Consider the following 25,481-nt stretch of genomic DNA (forward strand, 5'->3'; position numbering starts at 1 on the left):
TGTGTGTGTGTGTGTTCAAGATCTCATTTCATTCAATGCAAATGCTGAAAAAAAATCCCACCCTTTTTGGTAACCCTCTTTTTTGGCAATTCTTCATTTTTATTTCCTGAGATGCCAGAAGCCTCATCAACTAGGCACCACCCGGGCCTCTCTCTGCTTCTGTGCGGTCCTGGGCCCTCTCCCTGTTTAGTGTCTGCATTCTTCCAGATAGATCCCCAACCTGCCTCCTGCCTGGGGGCACGCAGCTCTCTGGAAGATGGAGAGAGGGAGAGTCTTGTAAGGCACAAGCTCTAACAGGAGGAAAGGGTTGTGCAACGAGCTTACAAAATTTTCCTTTTGCATCTCTAGGCGGCTCAGCTCTGTCCCCAGTTGCACGCTGTCTTGGGGGTGACTTGGCAAGGAGCATTATCGCTACGAGCAAAACAAGTTCCAGGCTTCTGCCCCTTATGGCGAAATCCCCGCTCACTCAATGGGCAGCCACGAGAAAGGGGTACCTGGGGATACCGAGGTCATGGGACTCCGGGGCCACAGCCCCCACGCCCGAGCCTTACACAGAGGCTCATTAAGGACAGAGGTCTGGGAGTAGGTGCTTGTCATAAACTTAACATGCAAGCCAGGAGCCATCTCAAAGGGAGGGGGAAGAACTATTAGCCAACCAGTGACTCAGAGGGAGAGAGTGGGTTTCCACTTCTGTATAAAAACTAATGATTAAAGAAATGCTTTGAACTCATCACAGATACCAATATTTGGTAGCATGGACTGATCCCAGATTATGCCATAAATGCTTCTTCAATAGCAATTAGAATAGATTATGTTTCCCCTTGGAAAAAGCATCAACCGCTGAAGCAGACCGATTCCTTAAAATCAAAGTCTACCCTTGAGCATAGATGAGAGGAAGCACTTGAGTCTTGGATTAGAGGATTTTTCTCCTGCAAAGTGTGGTCATTAACCAAGATGAGTATTTACCTGTCTACTTAGAGTTCACATCGGAAGAGGGTTGACGTCATAGCCAAGACTACCTGTGTGGCAAGTGACAGCGACATAAATCAACTTGGTTTAAGAATTACAAAGGGGGGCACCTGGGTGGCTCAGTGGGTTAACACGCTCTGTCTTCAGCTCAGGTCATGGTCTCAGGATCCTGGGATCAAGCCCTGCATGGAGCTCTCTGCTCAGCAGGGAGCCTGCTTCCCCCTCTCTCTCTGCCTGCCTCTCTGCCTACTTGTGATCTCTCTCTCTCTATGAAATCTTAAAAAAAAAAAAAAAAAGAAGAAGAAGAATTACAAAGGAAATTATCATCTTATGTAATCGAAGCATCCAAATTTACTGCTGACTTCAGGCATAGCTGGATCCGGGGTGTAATGCAGTTAGCAGGAGCACACCGTTCTCCATTTCTTGGCTTTCTTTTCCTTTATGTTGGCATTATTTCCAGGTACGCTCTCTCCATATGAGTACAGTGAAGCTGTCATCTGTAGCTTCAGGCGGAGATGAATCTCACGGACTCTGAGGCCAAAGGAAACACACATACACACAAACACTGTTTTTCCCTTTGGTCCTAACAAAAGTCCCAGGTACGAATGCCACTGACTATGCTTGGGGTCCATACGCAACCTAGAATGCATTCTAGGATTATAAACCAGGCTGCCGTGACAGCTCTTCTCTACGTTTCCCTAGGCATTCGTGTCAGGTCATTCTGGAACACAGAGATGACTATTACTTTGAACACCAGGTACACTAGTTGGTGTACATTTACGCACCCTGAAAAAAACATGAATTTGTAGACCGTGTTTCCGCACTAGGGAATAAGAGGGTTCTCCCTCCTAAGGAAGGAGCAGGCATGCCCTCCCAGCTCAAGCTCTTTGGAGAACTGACAGGCATTGCCAGCATCGCCAGCATGATTGTTTTTCTCTCTCTCCTGTTACCCCTGGCCACGCCTGGGACTGCGGAGTTGGGTGTCATGTAAATTCAATGTGCAAATGAGACACTGGTGAGAAAAATTGAGAGGAGAGGCAAAAAAGAGAAAAGTCCTGAGTGAGCTCCAAAGTCACCCCCCACCGCCACCCCAGTCGCTGGGCCTCACATGGTGGGAGGAGTGAATCCACATTCCCGGCCCCTCCCTCCCCAGCCCCACCCCCCAGCCTGTGGGAGGGCGGCCCTCCCTGAGTTGCGAGGAGAGTGTCGACCTATAGAGACCTCAGCCAGGAACAGGGAGCCCAAATGGCCTTTACACTCTGCCCCTTTTCTTCCTTTAGAAGGAAATCTGCCCTGACGTGGGTTCTCCGTCTCCATAAATCACAGGCCACGAGTTGAGGCCTGGAGAAAAATCTTAACACTGGCTAATATGACCAGCAATAACAAAATTTCTTGGAACTTACAAAAAAAAAAGTTTTTTATGGCTTCCCATTTTGATTCTTGCCCCTTTTTCCTTTTAGCCTCAAATGAATTTTTGTAAGCAATAACACATACAACTTCTAAAAAGCAGACAGTGAAGCATTTCTCAAGATTTTGCCCAGTCTATTTTTTTTTTTTTTTTTTACATCTCCAAGAGTCAGAATAGCCTTGCAAAGTTAGGCTGTTCCTCCAAAGCAAATCCCACATCTCTTCACCCTGAGTCAGACGCAGGCTGAACCCCTGCCCTCCTTCTAGTTACGGGCTTTCTGACCCAACGCAAGGCACGGCTTCAAAATCGCTGTGGAATTTGAACTCACAGACATTCGTCCTGACTCCGCCGCTCTGAGCTCTGCTCTGCCATCAGGACCCAGGCATCTCCTTCTCTCGTTTCCCCAGAATCTGCCTGGGAGTGTCCGGGGGAAGGTTGTCACCAACAGACTTGCAATAAAAGTAATTGAATAAATGGAGAGCGCGTCTATGTCTGGAATTAGATTTTTGCGAGAGTAAAGAGATCAAATGAGCTGAGGGGCAGGGAGAAGGCGGGTGAATCCAATCTGACCATGTCCACTTACTTGAATTTCACTCCTCGGGGACTCATCGCTACTAACAATGGCCCTTTTAGCTATGGAACACAGAATGACTAACCTTTTTCTAGCCCGTCAGTGAGAACTACCACCATAGACTGGTGAGTATTTCCGTACAAAATCCACTTGGAAAGGATATTGTTTCAAGCCTGGACAAAGCTTATATTGTCGCGTTCCAGGTCCAGTTATTTTAGGCAAGGAAGGGGGATTTCCACTGCTCCCTGTAATCAGTCGTGAGCGCTCCGCTCTGAGTAACCACTTCCTTGTAATCTGTCAGAGCCTGAGATATTTAAAAGGGGGGGAAAAATCCCCTGATATTATGCATGAAATTCCTAGCCAAGAAAGCCACTATAGGAACAAGCCATGAGCTCACGCAGGAGCAAAGATGTGACCTCATTCAGTGGAGGGAATGCCAAAAAGTTGATTCTAAAAGGAAGGAATGAAACGGGTTAATGCAAGTTCTCGGGTAGGATACAGAACTAGCAGCCGTTCAATGTCAGTGTTAATGGTGTAAATAGGTCTCATTTACGGCAAACCTGATGTGTGCTAGGCACTAGTTCACCCGAAACATTGTCACACGGGTCTTCTGTGTAAGTGTATAGTGTTTCAAGGGTTTTTATTTTTTTAAGAGACAGTTCATGTATATTATATGCGTAATAGGACAGGTGGTAACAGATATGGCAAAAATCCGAAGTCACACACTGGACAGGGAGCCCACCAGAACACGCTGCTTCTTGAAAAACAAAAACCAAAAAACCAGAAACAAAAATGAAACAAACAAAACACACCACCACAACAACGTGAAAAAGAAAATTAAAAAAAAAAAAGTTACCCTGTAGTAAACATTCATTTGTACTAAGTATTTTATAAACATTAACTCTAATCCTCACAAAACCCCTCTGAATTAAGACACAGTCCCACTCCCATTTTATAGATAAGGAAACTAAAAGCTGAGGGCGGCTGAGTCATCGGCTCAGGGTCCCATGAGCCAAGTGGCAGAGCCAGAATCGGACGCCACTCCCACAAGAGGCCAAAACCCCCGGCAGGTGCTAACCGTAACGTTAGGGCCACCGTGCCAAGCCCAGCACTGGGGCATCTGCATGAGGCCAATCACTCCTCTGGGCAAAGGAAATGCCACAGGTCACCGGGAAAGCAGCCATTTCCTGCGCCTACAGAATGAGAACATCACCGCCAAGGTCCTCGCCATTCCTGGGCTCAGCCTCTAAGCTAAACACTTTGTCCCTGGAGTGACAGATGATGACGTAGCCAGCTTGGCCCTGCCCTCCTCCCTCATTCTAGAAGCCAGCGACCCTTCCTGGGTGGCTTAGGGCATGACCTCAGAACACAGAGACTTCTGCATAACCTGAGCTCCTCACCCTTCATGAGGACAGTCAGTAACCCACTGTCCCGAGTGTGCAAGGCCGGCCCCTTGGCTACAGGTAAGGCTGACGCTGTGGTACCATAGATGTTCCAGAGCTCCCCGTGGGGTCAGGCCAAAGCTGGACTCCGCTGAAGAAAAAGCTCCACATAGCGTCCTCCCTGCCCTGTTTCCCCGCTCCCCCTCTCCTGGCTGCTTTCCCTGGCTAAACCATGGACCCCCGACCCTCGTGCCCACTCCTGCTCTGAGACACCCTACAAGACAGTCCCCCACGAGGTGCCAAGGCACGGGCACTGGGATCCCACACCCACCATGTGTGTAGGCGACGTATTAAATGAAATGAATGGAGGCGCCTGGGTGGCTCCGTCCGTCAAGCGTCTGCCTTCAGCTCAGCTCAAGATTCCCGGGTCCCGGGATCGAGGCCCTCATCGTGCTCCCTGCTCACTGGGGAAGCCTGCTTCTCCCTCTGCCTCTGCTTCTCCCCCTGCTTGTGCTCTCTCTTTCTCTCTCTCTGACGAATTAATAAATAAAATCTGAATAAATAAATAAAATGTACTTCAGGAGATGGTGGCTTTTGGAGGAAACATTTACACAAACATAAATACCAGGGGATAAAGACCTTAGCAAAATTATTTTTTCTTCTCCTGCACTGATTACAAAACTTCTGTGTGCCTAGGCCCACACTCAACGTTATTCAGGCATTGTTCTATTGTATTCTGAGAACAAATTCATAAGGTACATACTCCAATTAACTGCTTTTCGGGGTCAGGAAAAGCGGTGTTGGAAAAAGTCAATTAACTTGCCTGGGGTTAAACGGCCTGTAGGGGGTTCGAACCCACATCTCCTATTTCTTAACGCTGCTTCAGGGGTCAGCAAGTCACAATCCCTGAGCACTGTCTGGTTTTGTAAATAAAGTTTTATTGAAACACAGCTGTGCACTTTATTTACGCACTGTGAATGACTACTTTTGGCCAACAAAGGCGGAGCTCAAACAAGCTTTGTTGAGCTTTGAGCTCAACAAAGGCGGAGCTCAAAGGCTGTAGGGCCACACAGCCAAAAACATTTATGATTTGTCTCTTCACAGGAAAAAAAAAAAAAAAAAACGAGCTTTTTGTTGGTGCTGGGCTGGTGTTCAGTCTCAGATAAAAATGTGAGTCTTCTTCCCTTCAAATCCAGGTTCTCCACTCAACTGCGACTTACAGCAGGCGCTGTGTGCACTCATTCACCTCCTGAGGAAGGGAGACTCTTACCGGTTCTGCTAAGTTCTCATGCAACACCCTCCTGAGAACAAAATCCCATTATCTGATGGGCCGGCATTCCCTTGCTGGTTTACCTACTAACTCTTGTAAAGGAATTCTATCATTTCCTTGACAGATTATTCTTCTTGAGAATCACAGGGAAGTTTCCTCTGGAGATTTCACTGTGGAATTCGCATTGTTCAAGTAGATCTCATTACCCTGTGAAGCCCTGCCCCTCACCAGAAGTTCCTCTCTTCCCCTTTTATTTACTGAATGTCCATGCTTGGAAATGGTGATACCCCACCCCCACCTTCCAGGGGTTTCTACAGCATGGCTTTCAGACCCTGAGCTCTTTTCCCTTTTCCCATAAGTCAGTCACTTCTTAATTATGTTTTGCCATTCAGTCTTTGAATGGTATCCAATCGGTTTGCATTCTGGGATGATTAAAATACAATGAGTACCATGGGACTGACTGAGAGGAAGTACGTCTGATCCACTCATGCTCAAATAGCAAGTAGAAGTTGAACCCAATCAACTATATTCTCCACTTTCTGAAGGCCTCTTCCAGTTACAGAATTTTCTAGAAGTGTTATTGCTAGCTTGAACTAGCTCTGTTATTCAACACCTTAAGACGCCTGACTTTTAAATGTAAACGCTTACACCAAGTACGACTGGGACAACCTTTCTGCAAAGAAATTTCACCATGTACGTCAAAGCTGACTTTTAAGTGTGTACCCCTTTGATTCAATCTCCTCGCCTCTAGAATGAACCCCAAGCCTTAGAATCTAATGGAATAATCAGACATGTGGATGTAAGGCTATCCATCATGGTATTTTTTTTAAAATAACAGGAAAAAATGGGGGGAAATCTATTTTAATAGAAAGGAATGGCTAGGGACACCTGGGTGGCTCAGTCGGTTAAGTGTGTGCCTTCTGCTCAGGTCATGATCCCGGGGTCCTGGGATCAAGCCCCACAACTGGTTCCTTGTTCAGTGGGGAGCCTGCTTTTCCTTCTCCCTCTGCCTGCCGCTCCCCTCGGATAAATAAATAAATCTTAAAAAAAATAAAAATAAAAAGAAAGAAATAGCTAAAAAAAATGTATACCTCTTTCTCAAAAATGTATTTCAGGCATAATACTCATGTGTTTGAAGAATTTTTGATAGTATCGCAAACTGTTTATGAAGCAGTTTTAAGTAAAAAGCTATATAGTGATAAATACCACATTTTTAAAACACATATATCTGCTCATGCGTATATATTTTATAAATGCAAAGTAAACACTAATTTTTTTATTGTTTTGTTTATTGCTCTATGCCCAGAACCTGGACCAAGGTTTCTCAGTCATGGCCCTATTGACATTTGGGCTTGGGGCATTCTCTGTTGTGGGGTCCTCCACTAGGGAGGACTTCTAGGGAGGACTTCTCCTCAAAAGATGCCAGTAATGCCCCTCCCCCCACCCACTCCCCAGTTATGACCAAAATGTCTCCAGTTACTGCCAAATGTCCCTTGGGTGACAAAATCACCTCTAACTGAGAACCATTAGCCGGGAGCATCTAATAGGTGTTTGATAATATTCTTGAATAATTCAATAAATTAGAAAAGATCCGTAGAAGGGCACCTGGATGGCTCGGTTGGTTAAACTTTTAACTCTTGATTTCGGCTCAGGTCGTGATCTTGAGGTCTTGAGGTCCAGCTCTGGGTCAGGCTTTGAACTCAGTGCGGGAAACTTCTGCTTTCTCTCTCCCTTTCCCTCTGCTCCATCTCCCTTCCCATGCGTGTTTTCTCTCTCTTGCTCTAAAATAAATAAATTAATTTTTTTAAAAAAAGGGTACATGGAAATTTCAGTAGTTATCTTTTATAAACATGATTATTTTTAGTACTTGACTGTGTTTTTCCAAATTTTCTACTATACCATGTGCAGGTCTCATTCATAATCCCTCACCTGCAATTTCAGAATCCACAAGGCTTACTTGATGGTAAATCTGGACTCCTCTGGGTGTATGGGAGGCTCTTAATGATCTCAGATGTTGAGAATTTTCATGGAACTCTCTGAAGTATTAAATGGTTAATTTTATATTCAGTATAAATAAAACACTTCTAAAATCTGAAAAAAAAAAATCTGGCTTGCAAAACGCATCTGGCCCTTAAGCTTTGAGACATTAAGATTTCGAGCCTGGGTTACTTTTACAATCAGCAAACAAACAGAAACATATGAAAATGATCACAACACCCTCTACTCAACAGAATGAAATGAATTAAGGAGGTATTCTTACCTAAACCCTCACCCAAAAAATTCTCTCCACAAAGTAAATGATGGAGAAAAAAGAAGTTATGTGTAGTTGTAGTAATCTTATTTTACAGATGAGGAAACAGATTCTCAGAAGATTTTATACCAAAGGTCCCAGGGCTGGAGCACGCTGGCCATGGACGTTGGTCCCAGGTCTGCGTGGCTGAGCCCATCTGAGCATCACACATGACAGCTTTCTTGTTTCTGGACTCATGGCCCAGCTCCTGGCATAGAGCGGGCATCGATGACGCTTCCAAGATGTCAGTTAGGGGACTGAATGAATCAGCACCTTGCGGAAATGAGGTTAATTTCATAGAAGGTGACAGTCATCTGAATTCCATCTCAAAGAGGAAATAAAGCAAGGTGTGGCTTGGCAGGGGCTAGATAAGACCTGGGGCCGATTGGGCAGTGTTCAGTTGCAGTGGGGAAACCGTCACAGGCGATGACATAAACCGCCACGCCATCTGTCCGATGCCTTTATCGGTTGTGCAGACGCGGGCTCCGCAGCCAGACCCGTTGGGTTCCAATCCAGCTTCACCACTTACCAGTTCCAAGCTAATCAAAGGTTCTGTGCCTCAACATTCTCATTTGTAAAATGGGAACCGTAATAAGACCTCCATCACAAGTCAGCTATGAAGAGGAGATGAATTAACACAGAAAGAGTATTTGGAGGGAGTCTGGTCCGTGCTAAGTGCCAAGTAAATATCCTCCCCTCCTTTCCTCCAGTGCATCTTCTTAAGCATTTGCTATTTTGATTGTTCCCCGCCCCATGGATGGAGGCTAGCCCACAGAGTTGTGCACAGTTTTGTGCCCCAGTCAAGGGTTTGGACTCAGATGGGCTCCGGCTCACATTCCTGCTCTTCCAGGCAGGAGACGGGTAACTGGGCAAAGTCACTTCCTCTCTCTGTGACTTGGTTTCCTCATAGATACAACCTCAATAACAATACATCATTATGGGAACTTCGTGGGAATTAAATGAGATTCTGTATACCCTGCTGGGCTCAGGCATTTCTCAATCATGCTGACTTTTTGTATGAGCAGCCCATCTCAATGGTCAGAAACGGCAAAGCTGAGAGCTTAGGCATCAAGCATCCAAACCTGCAGAATCCTCCATTTCTTCCATGAGAATGACGTCTCCCAAACTATTTGATGCCAACCACAGGAAGGATACAGAATAGCAGGAAGAGGTGTATGGACAAATCATGTATTACTTTTAATAGTCAATGTATCCATTCTTAGTTTCTTTCTATCCCTGGCCAGCAAATCAGTTTTCCATGAACACAGTGACACAAAGTTTCCATTTTATATAAACGTGGTTAAGTATAAGTAGTGGATTGCTTTAAAGAAAAACACGAAGGGAATACTAGACCAGCCAGGGCCAGATGTGGCGCAAAAGGCAAAGTTCATATGTGGACAGCTCTGTGGGACACGTGCTATGCTAGACCACATCTGGTGACTGAACTAGCCCCGCAGGACGCCGAGGGCCTCTTCCAGGGCTGCAGGCAGTGATGGGATGAGTGATTCACCCTTGCGCTCTTTATTACTGAGCCCTGCCTTTCTCCGAGTACACGCTGACCTCGTCCTTCATGGATTTCCTAATCATGAATTAGAACCATGTTATCTACTGTCTCAGGCTCCAGTTTGGAATCCTTCCTAATTTCCCACTTTATATCATTAACTGCTGTGTGTGTGTGTGTGTGTGTGTGTGTGTGTGTGAGAGAGAGAGAGAGAGAGAGAGAGAGAGAGAGATCCTTGTGAACAAAGGTCATACTTTCCCCACTGGTACCACCTGCTTCAGTAATGGACTCGCAGGAGTGGCTCAGTCATGAGAGTTTACCTTGTGTGGTGTGCATCCCTGATTGATGGATGCTCCCAATAGCTTGGTATGGTAGATATAATTCCATGTCGATTTTTACCAATGGGAAAGGTTTATAGAGGTGACAAGGGCCCACGCAGAAGCAGCTAAAACTACAAGTTGAACCCAGATAGCCTAAATGTCAAGCCTAGATCTTCACTATTACACCAGATTGCATCCACTTTAAAAGATGCCATGGGTGGATGGAAGGAAGAAAGGAAGGAAGGAAGGAAGGAAGGAAGGAAGGAACAGGAGAGGCATAAAGAGGCAACAAGACCATCTTTGAGCTACTTATAAAAGTTCCGTGGTTGGGGTTCTCTTATGGGCTGAGCATTGGACAGATGTTCTCTTTAATCCTCATATTATTTATACTGCCCAGGTCTGCTTCCCCATCTATAAAGGGGATAAGGATATCAGTCTACTCCTTCGGGGTGCTAGAAGGATCAAGTGAGACCGTGTGTCCCCTGTGCCTGCTTTCTGGCATTTTCTCCATGTGTGGACCACATGTGGTCAGCATCATTATCCATAGACCTTGTAAATCTCAGAACCAAACTATCAGTCCAGGTCCATTTTACAAGGTGAGGAGGTTGTGAGTTACTGTTGGGCTGGGACATCGGGGAGAGGCGATGGCAGCACAATGGCTCCCTTGAGGCGGTTGCTCTCCTAACCAGAGAGCCTGGGCATCGGTGACCCAGAATGCCAAGGGGCATTGAGAGTAAGGAACTAAGCTTGTTCTCAGCTGATTTTAAAGAGGGAGATGATCCTGGGTTATCCAGGTGGGCTCTATGTCGTGGTAAGGGTCCTTCGAAGGGGGAGAGAGGTCAGGAGAGCAGGCGGGGGGTGGGGGTTGGTCGTGACTGTAGACAAAAGACACAAGGAGCTCCAAGGGCAGTAAGATGGGGAAGAGGGCCTCGAGCCAAAGAAGGAGGCAGCCTCTGAACTGGAAAAGCCCAGCAATGGATTCTCCCCTGGAACCTCCAGAAGGAGCGCAGCCCCACCGACACCTTGGTTTTGGCCCGTTGGGGCCTGGGTTGGACACCTGACCTCCAGCACTGGAAGGTAAGTTGTTACTGTTTAAGACACTCATTTGGAGATAATGTGCCATACCGCAGCCTCGGAAACTCCCAGAGCAAGCACATTCTGACCCTGGACTCGGAATCAAAGGAATTCAAGGGTCTTAACTTGCCTCGTGGAGACAGCTTTCCCTCACTTGCCCTCTAGAGAATAAAACTAGAGACACCTCTGCCTCTGCTTCTCCACCTCCCCCTCTTGTGGGGACCCCTGTGCTCACTCCATGGGTCTACACAGCATGCTGGAGGGAGCAGGCTTCCGGCCGGTCAGACAGACCAGTGGCAGATCCGAGGCCCCAGGGGCTTCCACGGAGAGCAGGTGGAAGCCGTTCCCCGCTGAGTGGACGGTGCTGTCATTTTGTGCAGCCGGGAAATGGCTTTCTGGACTCCAAGCTTCAGGGCTCAGAGGAGGAATGATTGCTGTTACTTCCTTCAGGGGAGAGCTCTGGTTAAAACAGGAAATGAGTCGTCGGGGCACTTCTAACTCACAGACATCAGGGCACCGTGGTTTCTCCTGTTCCTTTGCAAATCGGACTGGGCTCTGGGAGGGCAGGGGAGGCTGACTCCCAGCACCCAGCACCCGGGCATCTACAAAGGGGTCTCTTCCCACTTTTCTTCTGTTCCTCTCTCATTATTTAAATGGCAGCATCATCTACATACAATACAATGATCTTAAGCGTTTAGTTCTGAGTTTTGGCAATGAGAGGCACCCCTGTAATTACCATCCACCCAAAACAAATTAGGGAATAGTTTCATTTTTCCAAAAGTTCCCCTGCCTTGTTCTAGGCAATACCAAGCATCCCCCTCCATCCTGCCCATGAGGCAAGTCCTGATCTGCTTCCAGTCTTGATAGATTAGATTGATTTTTTTTTTTCCCCTAAAGTTTCATCTAAATGGCCCCAGACAGCATGTGCTCGTTTGGGTCAGCTTTCTTCCACTTTGTGTAACTCTGAGATCCATCCACATTGGGTCTATCCATCGTTCATTTCATTTTATTACTGAATAGTATTCCATCATATGGATTTACCTAATTTTAAAAAATCTTTTTTGTTGTTAATGCCCTTTGGGTTGTTTCCAGTTTGTGGCTGTTATGAATAAAGGCGCTGTATACATTCATGTGTACGTCTTTGTATGGACTTTTGTTTTCATTCCTCCTGGGGAATACCTAAAGTAGAATTCTCCCCTTCGGGAATTACAGAACTGAACCACAGTAAAGTCTGGGGTTGCTCCACCAGTACCGATATTGACTCTTTCTTCTTTTTCTTGTTCTTTTTTGTCTCTTCTCAGGTGTGTGAAATTGTTTTTGTTGGTTTTAAATTGAATTTCCCTGTTGACTAATGATGTCAAACACCTTTTCATGTACTCATTGGCCGTTTTTACATCTTTTGTGAACTGAGTCTTTTGCCCATTAAAAAAAAAGAAAAAGTGTGTGTTTATGGGGGGGGGCGTTGTATTTTTTAAAGAGATTTTATTTATTTGTTAGAGAGAGAGAGCACTCACAAGCAGGGGGAGTGGGAGAGGGAGAAGCAGGCTCTCCGCCGAGCAAGGAGCCCAATGTGGAACTCAATCTCGGGACCCTGGGATCCTGACCTGAACTGAAAGCAGACACTTAACCGACTGAGCCACCCAGGCATCCCTGTGTTTATATTTTTATTATTTGAGGGGTTCTTTGTGTATTCTGCCTACTTCTTTATCACATATATGGATGGCAATTTTTTTTTTTTCCCCAATCTGTGGCTTGCCCATTTTCATAGCGGTATCTTTGGATGAGCAGAACTGTAAAATGTTAATATTGTCCAGTTTTCTCATTTTATGCTTAGTACTTTTGGGGTCCTAAGAAACCTTTGTCTAAGCTGAGTTTACAAAAATATCCTTCCAGGTTTTCTAGAAGATTCCCAGCTCCAGCTTTTACATTCAGTTCTCTGTTCCATCTCAAATTTATTTTTGTGTCTGGAGTCGGTGTGGAAGAATGGACCACATGTTGTAGACCATATAGACCACGTTCATGGCCAGTGTTGTAGAGAGAGTAGGGTGAGTGTTCTTACGCTCAGGCTCTAATTCAGGAGTCGGCAAATCTTTTCTTTACATAGAAACAGGCCAGGTAGTGAATATTTTCAGCTTTACAGAACACAGAGCTCCTGATGCAACTTCTTAACTTTGCCTTTATGGTGCAAAAGCAACCACAGACGATATGTAGACACCAAGGCTGGGCGCCAATGGCGGCATTCACTCACAGCGAAGCTTGAATTTCATATGATTTCCACATTTCACGGGACAGTATTCTTCTGATTTCTTAAACCAGTTAAAAAATGTAACAAATCATTTTTAGCTTTTGGGCCATACAAAAACAGACAGCAGCCGGATCTGACCTACAGCCTCAAGCCAGAGTTTGCCAAGTCCTTGGCCACTCAGCAAGGCAAGCGTTCAACAAACAGAAGGACACACTGTGATAACAGCATGAAAGTAAAGATCCGCGTTCTGTGGGAGAGTGAGTGAGAGGCAGTGGATAATCTACTTTGGATGGGATTAAAAGGAATTATAGCTAAACCACAATGAAATACCACTTCACACCCATTAGGATGGCTATTATTTAAAGAAGAAGAAGAAGAAGAAGAAGAAGAATAGAAAAGAAAGAAAAGGAAACAAGTGTTCGTGAAGATGTTGAGAAATTGAAATGTGTGTCCACTGCTATTGGAATGTAAAATGGTGTAGCCTCTTGTGGAAAACGGTAGAAAGTTAAATATAGGATTAACATATGACTCAGCAGTTCCCGTTCTAGGCATCGGCCCAAGGGATTGAAAGCCGGGACTCAGATGCAGGTACATGAATGCCAGCAGCAGCACTACTCACAAGAGCCCGGAGAGGGACACAAACCAAATGTCCATCAGCAGATGACTATCTACACACTGGAATAGTATTCAGGCATAAAAAGGAGAAAGAATGAAACCGATTCACGCTACTACCTGGACGAACCCTGAAAACATTATGCTAAGTGAAATAGGCCAAATACAAAAGGACAAATATTGTACGATTCCACTTATATGAAGGACCCAGAATGGGCAAACTTCTAGAGACAGTGTAGTAGAAATTACCAGACACTCAGAGGAGGAAGGAATGGGCAGTTATTTAATGGGTACAGGTGCTTGAGACGACAAAGTTTTGGAAACAGCTGATAGTTCCAATGCACAACATTGGAAATATACTGAATGCCACTGAATCGTATGCTCAATAATTGTTAAAATGGTAAAATTTTATGTTATATATATTTTACCAAAATAAAAATATCTTTTTAAAAACTTAAAAAGGAATTTTAATGAAAGGTCTTACTATGAGTCTGCCAGACATCACATACTAATTCGTTTAATCCTTATGGCACTGTGAGGTAGGGTCTGGTATTAGCATCATACCCATTTTATAGATGAGAAAACTGAGACACTAAGAGTTTTGACAGCTTGCCCCAAATCACCTCGCTAGCGAATTACAGAACCAGGATTCGAACCCCAGTGGTCTGGCTGTAGGGTCTGTACTTTGAATTACCACCCTACACATGCCTCAAAGACCAGTGGTTCTCAGCCTCTGTTGAGCACTGGAGTTTCCTGGGGAGCACGTTTGAACCCCCAGGTCCAGGCAGCATTGGAACCTCTGAGGGTTGGACAAGGCATCAGTAGCCATAAGAGTTACCCAGCTGCTTCCACCAGGCAGCCAATGTTGAGAAGAACTGCTTCAAAGGGCAAGCTTCTCTTCGGAGATGACATTGCAGCCAGTATGAGCAGGAGTCAGCGGAGGGTGGGGAGGGGCAGAAGGAACATTTCAGCCCATAGATTTTACCGGTTACATATTTTTATTGAACCACATTGGTCTTTTTCCTCTATAAGGACAGTGGCAATGCATCCTAATAGAATAGCAGCTCATATTTGTGCAACCATGAGACTCAGCGCTTCTCCTATGTCACCTCTGTTCATGTTCGTGATAATCGTAGGAAATAAATCCCATCATCCCTTTTTCAAAGACGGGGCAAAAGGAAGGCCCAAGGCCTTATAAGAGTCAGTCACTCACCCAAGGCCACACTAAGAGTCAGTAAGCAGGGCTAAGCGGCAGTGTGGGGGTGCCCAGATCCATGTCTTCCAAGCTTGGTGCTCCAAGCTCCTTCATAGGGAAGATTTCCAAGGGGTTCCCAGACAGAAACAGTGGGAAAGAACGTGTCCTACCCACTTGTGGTTGGTCTGGTTTCGTTTTCTGCACAAATCCACCTGGGGCCAGTCCCCTCTCTCATCCCCACCCCTTCCTAGATGCAGGCCCTCGGTGCTCCTTCCAACACCACCATCACCTGGAGAGAACTCCGAGAAAGAAGCTTGGCAATGCCTCTGCAGAATCTCCCACTGGGGTGGACAGGAAGCCTGCAGCCAGGAGCATCGTGTTGGAGAAATGCAATGTTCTATCAGCTAGAATCCAACAAGGGGATTTACAGCTCCCTCGTCTAGAGAGAAGGTGTGCGTGCGTGCGTGTGCGTGTGCGTGTGCGTGTACGTGTGTGTGTGTGTGTGTGTGTCTAGGTCTGGATTCTGTGGATTATGGCCACCACCAAGAGTAGATCCGAATGGGAAGAGGGAGCGCCGCAGGGGAACACAATACAGAGGAGTCCCAAGATGTTTCCCCGACTCTAGAAAGCCCAAGACCACATTTTGCTGATTCATCACTCCGACTCTAGAACAGAGTCTGGCAGATGGGGTCACTGCCTGTCAAAATTTGTGGAGCAAATGGATACATGCAGAGCGGTCAGAGATGACTCCTTGTAGGAGCAGCCTTTGAACCAAGATCCCTGGCTGAACTTGATGAAGAGAGGATGGAAGGGATGTTCCGAGAGGAAAGAAGAGAAAAATACACGTTTCAAGTTCAAATTAAGCTTTTCTATTATTCTTTGTCACCCGTAACTGATGAGGAAACTGAGATTCAGAAAAGTTTCATTATTTTGACAATTATCGTGCAGCTAGAAAGTACCAGAACTTGGATTTGAACTTGGGCCTCCAGACTTCTCTCCCAGGGGCCCTTCTACTGCACATGAGCAAACAGACAGAGCTCTGTACCTCACTGCTGCACAAGAACCCTAACCATCACTGCCAATGACAAAAGTCACAATAAGAACGGCATTAGGTAACATTTATTAGGAGCCTACTATATGCAAAAGGCAAGTCTGGATGTTCGAAATGCATTATAGCAAGGGATCTGTACCAAAAAACCTGTGCAATGGAATCTATGATCATCCTTGTTTTATAGTTGCAGAAACAAGGTCCAGAGGCATGACGAGCCTCAGTTTCCACAGCTGCTAAGAGGCAGAGTAGAAGTTCGACCTCAGGAGTGTTGGACTCCACCATCAGGCCACTGTTTCCCTGGCCTGGCAGTCAGCTTGTTCCCGGCATCAGGCAACTGGCCTTTGGCTGTCACCAAGTCGATGATAATAGTAATTATGACCTCTTAGGGGCTTGTAACATTTCTATTTTAAGAGAACTTGCACAGTCTTTTGACAAAATGTTCTGTTTTTCCAAACCAGGTGTTTTGATATGATGTTTCCACGAGGGGGGCACTCAACTCCCGAAACCCCTGGCCTTTCTCTGCCTTTTAAGTCTCCACTCCAGGGGAGGCCGAGTGATTTATCTAGCAGGAGAATTGGAGAAGAAGAGGACTGTCCTCTGCTCCTGTGTCCTTATGGAGGAGGGCGTTGTCCTTGAAGCTCACGTTCTCCAGCCCTAAAACTGGAGGGACCCATTCGTCCTGGGGTCAGTATTGGGAAGCCTCTGGCCTAGAGTTAGCAGGACCTATTAACCACAGAAGGTGACTTTTTGGTTCCCATCTGTGCTATCGACTATATCCTCCCCAATCATATGTTGAAACCCAGTCCCAATTTTGTTGTATTAGGAGGTGAGGACTTTGGGAAGGCATGACGGTCCCAAAGATGGACTCCCCATGAATGGAATTAATGTCCTTACGAAAGACACCCAGAGGGACGCCTGGGTGATTCGGTTGGTTGAGCATCTGCCTTTGGCTCTGGCCGTGATCCCACAGTCGTGGGATCGAGTCCTGCATGGGGATCCCTGCTCCGTGAAGAACGAGCTTCTCGCTCTGCCCCTCCCCCTGCGCACATGTGCACGTGCTCTCTCTCTCCCTCAAGAGATAAATAAATAAAATCTTTAAAAAGAAAAGAGAAGAAAAGAAAAAAGAGACCCAGAGACCTCCCTTGCCCTCCTGTCAGGTGAGGACACTCTGAGAAGTCAGCCAGCTGGGAGGGACCCTCTCCAGACAGGGCAGGCACCTGGCCTCCCACGGCCCATCTCCAGAACCAAGAGAAGGAAATTTCCGTGGTGTATAAGCCACCCAGTCTATGGGATTTTTGCTACAGCAGCCGCAATGGACTAAGACAGCTTGCTTATCCATTTGTCTTATTTCTCAGTTGGTTAAGAACTCCGACAGGGAAGATGTCATCTTTGGGACCCCGTCAAAGAGCCCAACACAGGGGGGCTTCTTTGAGTGAGGTATAATGTCTGGTTTATAAGGGGGAGTCATAATTCAGCACTGGGCACGTGTTTTCTCTTTTCCATTGATGTGTGCCATGTTTACTTGCTAAGCACCTACTCTGTGCCTGGCCCTTGGCCATGTACCCAGCACTTGGCCATGTACCCTTTAAGTAAGGATGAGCCATTGAAGGTGGGAGCAAAAGGCCACGGCAAAGGGACTTCTCACTTCCAGCCTTTTCCCAGGAGACTGAACAAGAAGAAGGTAGAGGAAGTGTCAGTGGTTTCTCAAGAGCCTGACATCCCTTTTCCATTCCTTCCGTTGGAACATCCTTGTTTTCCTTTGGGGGATCGGCTGCTTTATGGTGAGCCACGGCAACGGAACTGTCCGTCAGGCACCCTGCCCTCCCCTGGCCAAGAGATGAGTCCATGGTCAAGATTCATCATCAAAGTCTAGATGCGAGAATGGTGACTCTTCCCTGGGAGCAGAAAACACATCGCAACACCACCCCCGACCCACCCACCGAAGAGCGAGTCCTTGAGCACTTTTGCTCCGTAGACGCAGGGGAGTGCTTTAGCTCTCTCTCCCTCTCTCTCCCTCTCTCTCTGCTTCTCTCTTTTCCTTCTTAGTTCTCAATTCCCTCTCCATGAGTTTCTCAACACCAGCCCATTAAATTTTTTTCAGCACAAGTCAGCCAGCCTTGGTTGCCTTTGCAAGAGAAAATACCATCATGACAGCCAACACATGGGCTGCAGGAATGAGAACTTTGTGTTCAATGCCTTGGGGAAATTGAGGTTAAGAGGAGACTTTGAAATTTAGGGTCAAGGAGCCCCTGTGGCTCGCTGATTATGAGCACGGGCTCTTGAGTCAGCCCGTCCTGGATGTAAAACCCAGCTCTGCACTTGTTTGTTATTGACTGATGTGGGACATGTTACCTAACATCCCAAGCCTCGGTCCTCATCTGTGAAGATAGGGGAATAATAGCACCTAGCTCCCAGGGCTGGCCACGTGGTGAAGTACATACTAACCTTTGGCTGTTATTTTAATGATTATTCTTCGAGATTTCTTCTGAGAAGTCATACAAAACAGGAATGCAAATTGCAAAAAAGATGCTGAACAGGAAGGCACTAAAGAAAGCCTTTCTCCAAAGAGGATGTTTATTCCAGAGAGACACGGGGGGACGTTCGACCAGCTGTCTTCCAGGAAACCATCCGCAACCCAGGGCGAGTTCTAAATTTCAAGTGACCTGCCAGTGTCAAAGGATTAGAGAAGAAAACAAGGTTGATGTAAAAATCCAACCACAAACTGCACAAATTCTAAGGTCTCCAAGATTTCATGAGGATCCTGAATTTGGAGATGTTTCCCGTCTCCATCAGGAAAAGAATCAAAATCATCACCCACATTCTGTCGGCTGCTAACTAGGAACTTAATAGTAAATATCAGAAACCAAATACTCAGGCTCTCTAGGATCTTGGAAACAGGAAGATGTAAATAATTAATTTACACTCAGGGCTCAAGGCCTTTGCACTGAAGTTTTTTCTGTTGCTAATGTTTGCGCCAACACCCCTGTCCCCCCTTTTCCCGGTACACCTCAACCTTCTTATGTCAGCTCAAATGTCACCTCCTCCGAGAAGCCCTCCCAGTTCTCTGTAACGGAGCTATACTCTCAGAGTGTTGTCTCCATTTCCTTCCCACCAGCACCAAGTTTGTGACGAGATGTTTCTGTGATTGTTGGATCAGTGGCTTTCCCCCAGTAGACCACAGTTCCATGGGGCAGCGGTCTTGTCTGTTCACATCTGTAGAACAGGGTAGATTGGTTCCAGACCCACAACAGCAACGCTATCTTTTTTCATTTAATGGCTTTGGTAAATTGCTATTAATTAACATTCACCCAACAAGGACTTCAGTCCTTAGCACATGCTATCCAATGATGACCACATTCATTAGTTCAATTCGTTACTAATTAACTAAGAATCTGTACATGTTTACAATCTGCCAGGCAATGACAGGGCAGTGAGGACACAGCCATGACAGAAAGGGGGGCAAGCCCCACCCTCACGGAGCTTACACTATCGTGGGAGGGGGTCATCCGTGAATATGTACCTGGAGGAGACCTAAGTGCTTTCGAGAATGAGTAAGGAGGAGAGAGAGGAGGGCTGGGGCCAGCGGGTAGGGGTGGGGGCGGAGGGCACAGAATTTTAGAGCGAGATGTTGGGAAGGCCTCCCTGAGCAGAGGGGGAACACAGCGTGGGGCATCTGGGAGAGGGGACCATTCCGGAAAGAGAACAGCAGGTGCGGGGAACCTACAGGGGCACGTCGGTGGCTGGTGTGGCCGGAGTGGAGCACACAAGGTGAAGAACAGCAGGTGGTTGCAGGGGTCTGGGGACGGGGGCCAGGGGGAGGGGGTAGGACTTGAGATCAGCTCTGAGATGGGGAGTCACTGGGGAGCTCCGGAAAGAGGGGTGGGTGGCATTTAGGATTAGTTTCAAATAATCCCGCTCTGGAGCTAAATGGAAAACAGCACAGGGACATGTAGGGGGACACTGGCTGGACCCCGGCAGAGAAAGGACGTACGTGGCCATGAGTCACTTCAGTCTCTTCAAGGGCACAGCCACCAGGAGATGCTGATGGCTTTAATGGGGAATGTGAGGGAGAAAGGGGGAGCCGGGGGTGAATGCGGCAGTTTGGGCCTGAGCGACCCAAGGACTGGAGTCTCCCTGAGCAGAGAGGAGGAGGGGGGGAGACTTTGACAAAGCAGCCTGGGGGCCAGCGGGGTGCTGGGCAGCGGGAAGTTCGGGAACCAAGTTTTGTTTGTTTGTTTTTTTAAAGATTTTATTTATTTTATCTGACAGAGAGAGAGATCGCAAGTAGGCAGAGAGGCAGGCAGAGACAGAGGGGGAAGCAGGCTCCCTGCTGAGCAGAGAGCCCGATGCGGGGCTCGATCCCAGGACCCTGGGATCATGACCTGAGCCGAAGGCAGCGGCTTAACCCACTGAGCCACCCAGGCGCCCCGGGAACCAAGTTTTGACACAGGACGTATGAATGTGTTTCCACACATCTGAGTAGAGAGGCCGACAGGACAGACACAGCCCTCGCCCCCTTCGTCCCGGTGAGGGAGACACCAAGGCGCAACCAGGCCAAGGCACAACGTGTGTATTAAAGAGCAACGGGTGCCACAAAGGGAAGGCGATGGTGGTGAGTGGCTCCGAGTCATCGGGGATCGGGGGTGGCCTTTGTGAGGAGATGACGTGAGCGCTAAGACGCACGACGGGGGACCCCGGGAAGGAAGGGGCTTAGAGAGTTTGAGGAGCAGAACGAAGGCCAGGGTGGCTGGGACAGAGTGAGCCCGAGGGAGAAGAGAAGGCATGAAGGGGAGTGGCCGGGGCTTCCCGGTCTGGCTCCAGAAGCTTCCCTTCCTCCCAGCCTGGGTCTGTCTGCACTGCGATGGGAAGCCAGTGGGTGGCTTTCAGGAGGAAGAACAGTGTCGCCTGATTTCCATTTTTTTTTTTTTTTTTTATTTGACAGAGAGAGATCACAAGTAGGCAGAGAGGCAGGCAGGGGGCGGGGGGAAGCAGACTCCTTGCTGAGCAGAGAGCCCGATGCGGGGCTCGATCCCAGGACCCTGGGATCATGACCTGAGCCGAAGGCAGAGGCTTTAGCCTACTGAGCCACCCAGGCGCCCCCTGGTTTCCCATTTTTAAAAGAGTAACTTTGGAGTGTGGGTTCACGTGAGACACACACACACACACACGCACACACACACACAAGTGTAAAAGCCGGAAAGCAGCCGTGGGTCTCTGGGGGTCGGCCCGCATCCTCTAGCACTGGCTGGGAAAGGTGGGCGGAAAGGGAAGAAATCAGAGAGGTCTGGGACAGGTGAGGGACCTAAGTCAGTAAGACACACAGACTGGGTGAGGGGCTCAGAGGAAGTAGAATCCGCGGTGATGCTGACGTTGGTGTGAGGAGCTGGACCGAGGCCGCCAGGGCTCGGAGAGGAGAGACGGGACGGCAGGAGGAGAAGCCAAGTCCGCCTTGGTCACCGGGAGTGTGACACTGACAAGGAGGTAGGAACAGGGAGATGACACTGGATTTACTTTTATTTTATTTTATTTTTAAAGGATTTTATTTATTTATTTGACAGAGAGAGAGCGATCGCAAGGAGGCAGAGACACCTGCAGAGGGGGCGGGAGGGGGGGGGAAGCAGGCTCCCTGCTGAGCAGAGAGCCTGACGTGGGGCTCGATCCCAGGACCCTGAGACCATGACCTGAGCCGAAGGCAGAGGCTTTAACCCACTGAGCCACCCAGGCGCCCCATTGGCTTTACTTTTAAACGTGAGTAAAATATCACGCACAAAACAGTGGGCACGAGGGAAGTATCCAGCGTGATGGGTTTCCCAAAGTGATGTACCAGGTCCTCGGCTCCCCTGAAGGTCTTCGTGCCGCTGCTTGTCACCGTCCCCTCCCACGGTGACCAGCATCCTCACCGGGCACAACGGTAGATGTGTTTTATGGGCAGTTTTAAGCCTACGATTACAAGACAATAATCAGAGGTGAGGATGGGGCACTTGCTCATGTGGCTCACAGAGAAATTCCTCCTGGGTGTCTTCTTTTAGACTACCTGAGACTTTTTTTGGCCTTAAGGCTTCCCTTAGTTGTGTGTGATTCTGAAGTTGGCTTGTTCGTCTTCTCCTTCTTTTCAGGGCGAGGCACGAACGTGGAGTGTGGCCATCTCCTCCCGTCCGGACCCCTCTTCCTGACCTCTGTGAGACGGGCCGAGCTGGCAAACCACAGGACAGGGGCCAGCGGGGATCCCCACTCCCGCCCGCCCCGGCCCCATCCTCCGTGGGGTTGATTTTCCCTGCCCGACCCCAGCACGTGGTTCTTCTTAAGGCCTTGCCCTCAGCTTCTACTTGTCGCCGTGCTCGTTTTCAGGTTGCTGTGAAAACAGCCAACACCGTTCGGACCTGAAAACTAATTTCGTCTCTGTCTCTCTGTCTCTCTGTCTCTCTGTTTCTCTCTCTCTCCCCCCACCTCCCTCCCTCCGTCTCACTCTTGCAGTGATTATTGCGTTTGGAAATAATTCTCCGTACACCACCAGAACCGGCAGAAGGACCGAGGCTGCTCTTAGGACTCCACGGACAGACAGACGGACGCACAGACAGGTGGGAGAGCCACCCTAGCAAGACGCACTCACACTTGCAGAACAAAAGGCTTATCTTTATATTTATCTGTTTTTACTCCTCTGGAGACCCCAGTCCCTAGAGAACTGTTTTCACTTCCTGGGCCCTGCACACAGGTTTTCTCCATGTTAAAGAATAACCTTTGAGTCTCCCACACCCTGTGCCCTGGACTCCGTGGCCACATTTTTACACACACACACACACACACACACACACACATCCCAGGTGGTTTTCTTTCTTAGGTTGTTTACAACCTGCTTTCTAGGTTTTGAGTCTGAGGCTCAGGCCTGATTCTTCGAAGCGTGTTGACGAGCTTCTGCCCTATCAAGAAGTGTCTTTCCTGGTGGAAGTGTTTTCTGTTTGTTTGGGTTTTTTTCTTGTTTTGTAGAGCTTTCTGCTCTTCCCCTGATCTGCTGGGCTTGAGACACAGAAAGGGATCTGTGTGGCAAACGACACAGAAGGACGCGGTGTTTAGAGCCAGACGAAAACAGTCATAACATTAGGACTTTGGGGGTTGGTAAAGAGGAAGACGGTTAGGAAGATGAAGAGGGCACAGAGGCCTAGAACTTGGTCCTGATGTTAAAAGGGTAATCTATAGTTGGGCTCTGACTTCTCAGAGTCTCTGTTTCCTCATTTGAAGAATAGGAATGAAAATAACCACTTCAGAGAGGAAAAGCTAGCACAAGACAAAAGCAGAGAGGGAGGCAAACCGTAAGACGCTCTTAATCGTAAGAAACAGACTGGGGGGTTGTTGCTGAAGGGGTCGGTGGCAGAGGAATGGGGCACGTGGGTGACGGGCAGTAAGGAGGTCACGTGACATGATGAGCTCTGGATGTTCTATGAGACTGATGGAGCTCGGAGCTCTACCTCTGAAACCATTAATACATTATATGCTAATTAATTGAATTTTAATAAATAAAATAAAGAGGTAAAGTAAAATAAAATAAAAATAAACAAAATAACCACTTCAGGAGATATCCCCGAGGCTCACACGAGATCATTTATGTGAAGACTCTGTAGAACGCAATCAGTTCTTCTAAAAAAAAAAAAAACTATAAATATTCATTGAACACACATTTTTTTTTAAAAGATTTTTACTTATTTGACAGAGAGAGAGAGATCACAAGTAGGCAGAGAGGCAGGCAGAGAGAGAGAGGGGGAAGCAAGCTCCCTGCCCAGGAGATAGCCAGATGCGGGGCTCAATCTCAGGACCCTGGGATCATGACCTGAGCGGAAGGCGGAGGCTTAACCCACTGAGCCACCCACGTGCCCCAAATATGCATCTTAAAGAGCTTCACTAATGGTAAAAAAATTCTGTTTCTGTCAAAGTACATTAATAAAAATGCAGTGGCTGCTGTCAGAAAAGTGCATCCCAGTTCAACCACCCACTCAGCCAATAAGCACTAAGGCCTCCTGGGCGCCAGACGTTGGGGACTGTAATAGCGGACCGTCAGGTAGAGGGAGGTGGAGGAGAGACAGACGTTCAACATATAGTTAAGCAAATAAATATCTAAGTACAAACTGCACAAGGGCTGTGGGAGTTTCTCCCAGTGTGTGTGTGTACATAGATGCGTTCAAAAAAATTTGAATAGACAGTAGATTTTGCTAGTAAATTTATGCCTACAGGCATAGAAAACTTTTGGGGAATAATCCATGAGAAATCAGTTACAAGTCTTTCTTTTTGTGATAGGAACCAGGAAAGTAGATAGGGGGATGTCTTTTTAAGCTCTAAGTGTCTATAAAATTTGAAGTCTGGAACTATATGCATGCATTTTTATTACTCTTTGCTTGTATAAATATCAGTGGGTCTCCTATTACCGATAGACTTAGGTCTGATTTGATTTTCTTCATTAGACTGTTCTCTATTCAAAAGCGAAACCTGTTCTTTAAAATGAATAAAAGATTAACTGCTTAGCATATTTAACTTGCCAGGCTAACCCAATTAAATATTAAATAGAATATTATTGTACTTGAGCAGACAAAGGTCACTAACAAGAGTGCAAGAATGCAGCAACCCACACCAAGTCGTTACCGGCCCACGCGTGCCCACAAATTTTGCCTAGTCAATAACACTTTCATTCAGCACATCGTTATTGAGCGCCTACTGGGTACCAGGTATTGTAGATAAAACAAAGCATACATTCCAGTTGGAGGAAACAGACACGAAACAAACAAATCAAGTATGTAGTATACATTGTATATAAGTATATAATAATACAAGTGTCACAAAGAGAAGGTAAAGCAGAGTTGGGTACAGAGGGACCGACAGAGACGGACCGTGCTTTCTGGTTATTTATGGAATACATTTCGTGGTTGCACTCAGCATAGAGAAGGGCCGGGAGACACGTCCGCAGTGACCTGGGTGAGGTGAAGGAGGGATGAGCCACGCAGGCGAAGGAGGGAGGAATGCGCTCTGCCCAGCGGACCAGTAAACGCCCTCAACTGGGAGTCTGGAGTCCAGCAAAGTTTAGCTGTAAGCACGCGTCGGGTATGCTATCCTGTCCACTTGTCAGTAGTGTTCCAAACATCTCATAATTTAAAATTTATTTTTTAAAAAGTAAAAATTAGGGGTGCCTGGGTGGCTCAGTTGTTAAGCATCTGCCTTGGGCTCAGGTCATGATCCCGGGGTCCTGGGATCGAGCCCTGCATGAGCCTCCCTGCTCCACAGGGAGTCTGCTTCTCCCTCTCCCACTCCCCCTGCTTGTGTTTCCTCTCTTGCTCTGTCTCTTCAAATAAATGAATAAAATCTTAAAAAAAAAAAAAAAGTAAAAAGTGAACGCTGATAGTTTTATTATCTTTGTCTATATAAAACTCAATATACCATTCTGGGCATTACATTTCTTTTTGAGATATTTAATAAAAAAGGATCAATGTGAAGTATAACGACCATAGAAACAGAGCTTTATCTATTTTTTTTTTAACATTTCTTCACTTTTCAAGGGGTGCAGGGCAGGCTTATTCTGAAGAACATGTGGGCTCTTGACCTTGGGGTCGTGA

The 25,481-nt window shown here is 47.0% G+C and overlaps 2 long non-coding RNA genes across 2 annotated transcripts; one reads left to right on the forward strand and one right to left on the reverse strand.

The window, feature by feature from the left end:
* Positions 1 to 1,277: 1,277 nt before the first annotated feature.
* On the reverse strand, positions 1,278 to 3,167 carry LOC131807721 (uncharacterized). Its single transcript, XR_009344583.1, has 3 exons — positions 2,961 to 3,167; positions 2,706 to 2,869; positions 1,278 to 1,500 (listed from the first exon to the last, which is right to left on the reverse strand). It is a non-coding gene; the product is annotated as an uncharacterized LOC131807721 (long non-coding RNA).
* Positions 3,168 to 20,166: 16,999 nt separating this feature from the next.
* On the forward strand, positions 20,167 to 25,477 carry LOC131807705 (uncharacterized). The gene is made up of 3 exons (XR_009344580.1): positions 20,167 to 21,369; positions 21,553 to 21,636; positions 22,005 to 25,477. It is a non-coding gene; the product is annotated as an uncharacterized LOC131807705 (long non-coding RNA).
* The last annotated feature ends 4 nt before the right edge of the window (positions 25,478 to 25,481 follow it).

This window comes from Mustela lutreola, chromosome 9 (assembly GCF_030435805.1).
Source record: "Mustela lutreola isolate mMusLut2 chromosome 9, mMusLut2.pri, whole genome shotgun sequence".
NCBI classification, from domain to species: Eukaryota; Metazoa; Chordata; class Mammalia; order Carnivora; family Mustelidae; genus Mustela; species Mustela lutreola.